Source organism: Nicotiana attenuata, chromosome 10 (assembly GCF_001879085.1).
Source record: "Nicotiana attenuata strain UT chromosome 10, NIATTr2, whole genome shotgun sequence".
NCBI lineage: Eukaryota > Viridiplantae > Streptophyta > Magnoliopsida > Solanales > Solanaceae > Nicotiana > Nicotiana attenuata.
This window is the reverse complement of record NC_031998.1, coordinates 35,601,029-35,603,633: the sequence shown is the minus strand read 5'-3', so window position 1 is coordinate 35,603,633 and position 2,605 is coordinate 35,601,029.

The window sequence follows — 2,605 nt, the reverse complement described above, 5'->3', positions numbered from 1 at the left end:
CATTTGTTCCTCCTCTAAGGCAGGTCTGACCTTAGCAGCTTCGGACCTCCAGCGAGTAGCATACTCGCGAAATATTTCTGTAGGCTTCTTCTTTAGATTCTGAATATAGAACACATCCGGCGCATTCTCTGTGTTAAACCTGAACCTGTCCATAAAGTCAGACGCCATGCCTACCCAGCTTAACCACTTCTTTGGATCTTGGTTGATGTACCAAGACAGCGCATCTCCTTTTAGACTCCTCATGAACATCTTCATGCGGATTCTCTCGTCTTTCCCCACTCCAACTAGCTTGTCACAATACGTTCTCAAATGGACCCTTGGATCGCCTGTACCGTCAAACATTTTGAACTTCGGAGGTTTGTACCCCTTAGGCAGTTCGACATCGGGCTGTATGCGAAGATCTTCATAGTTCAGCCCCTCAATTCCTTTGTTTCCTTCAACACCTTGAATCTGACTAGTCAATTTCTTAAGTTTCCCAGCCAGGTTCTTGATGAGCAAGTCTTTATCATCAGACTAGGGTGTGCTTGAGATGGGTTGGGTGGAGTGTGGCATGGTCTCCACCTAGATGGGGGTGTTATGGTGGGTCTGGAAGTGGTCATTTTTGGAATTTTGGAGTTTTGGGATGAGTAGCAGAGTGTTATTTGAGAGGTGGCAGGTGTTGCATTGGGTCTTTGGTGGAATAGTGTGAGGAGCGGGGTGATTCTGTTGCTTCGGGATATTTTAAGGTGGTGTAGGGTTCTGAGTATTGGGAAAGGTGATATCTGGGGTGCTGAGGGAAAATGACAAGCTTGCCAGATTCCGAACCTGGTCGAGCTCTTCCTGGAATTTCAGCAATTTCTGTTCAAGTTGGGATACATTTTCCTGAGGAACATGACCATTAGTGGCCTCTACCCGTTCAGTTGAATTCTCCTTTCTGACGTTGTTCAAATCTTCCATCTTGCCTTTGTTCTTGTTTTTGACAGTACTAAGAGGAGGATTGCGTGGAGGGCCCCTGGATCTCGTGGAATAGGATGATGTTGCCAGAGTGCACGAACTAACCTTTGGGGAGGAGAATAACAAAAGATAAAACAAAAAGGTATGAGGATTATAGGAAGTATTGCAATATTTAAACACATAGTGCGGGAATGTAAATCGTGTCCTAATTTGGGGACCTTTGTGTGCCCGAGGTAGGCCTAGCGACAAGTTGATTTGGAGAACTTAGAATGCTAAATGCTTCATTTTATTGATAAAAATAGACGAATCCCAAAACGACACTAAATAAGCAAGAAATAAAATCACTGATGGCCATTGGCCTTATTACATTTTATAAAGCTAAAAGATAAACTCCTATCTATTTGGTCCCAGAAGGACCCTCCCCAGATTCGGCATCCTTGGCTCCTTCGAACAGCTTCCCCAACTCGCGAAGTCCCAGCAATAGGTAGGCCCTGACCAGATATCCGCCTTCGGTTCCTTCAGTATTTTGGCAGTCGGTGACTCTCTTCCTCACTTTTCCTTCCAATTCCAGCAGACTGTACTCCAGATATTCCCACTTTTCGCTAGCTTTGGCGGCCCTCTCTTTCCACTCATTGATTTGGTCATTTGATGGAAGATTCCTCCACCAGTCTAGCAAGAGTGGCGGTATGGACCATACCGAAACTGGGGACCTCGTGCCTCATATTTCTGCAAGACAAATAAGGTTAGACCCTTACCCCCCACCAGACTCGACTATTTAATATCAACAATTAGCATGAAGCATTTAGTTTTCCAAATAAATGCACAGAATATGGTGATGTCCATTTGGGTTTAGGGAACCCAATGGACTTTGGACAAGGCTATCTTAAAGGATCATTATGTGGACAACATAACTAACCCGACTAGGTTTGACCATGATGCATGCACAGTTTGAACAGAGTAAGGTTTCTATGGGGTTTTAGACCGGTACCCTTGAGCGGACAACTCAAGGGGGAAGGCACGGAACCGTCGACTGCACCGCTGATCGACTAGTTTTACCGCAAATATGCCTTTCCGTTTTTAGGGGGTAATAATGTAGGAATAGCGCAACCACTCATTATAAGAGTTGCAGTGGTATTTGTTTGGCACGAGTGGAGTATGATGTTGAGCATGATTATGCAATAATTAAAAGCATGTTGACATGTATTTGCACATTAAGAAAGCGATAAATACAACAATTTCATAATTTAAAGCAGCAATAAAGGAAAGAAACAAGGGAGATATGTCAGTCTTGCTTTTAAAGAAGAAATTAAATGCTTAAAGGAATTAAACAAATAATTGCACATAGGGAGAGGTACAAATTCACAAGAACAATCTGAAATGGTAAAAGCCTAAAAAACCCCAGCAGAGTTGCCATGCTGTCGCGCCCCCTTTTTCCCTCTTTGCATCGGAAAATTGGGTTTATGACTTTTTGGGCATAGGACAACTCACTCCTTTCGGGAACTGGGTTTTGCATTTTGAAGAGTCGCCACCTAATGATTTAAGGTGCATTAGGACACCTATAAGGTTCACTTCTAAGTTTGTTTGATAACTAGAGATAGGGTAAGGTCTTGAATTATCCCGAGGGGAAGGTGTTAGGCACCCCTCAAGATCCACTAGTGTGGTTCCCGTCCAG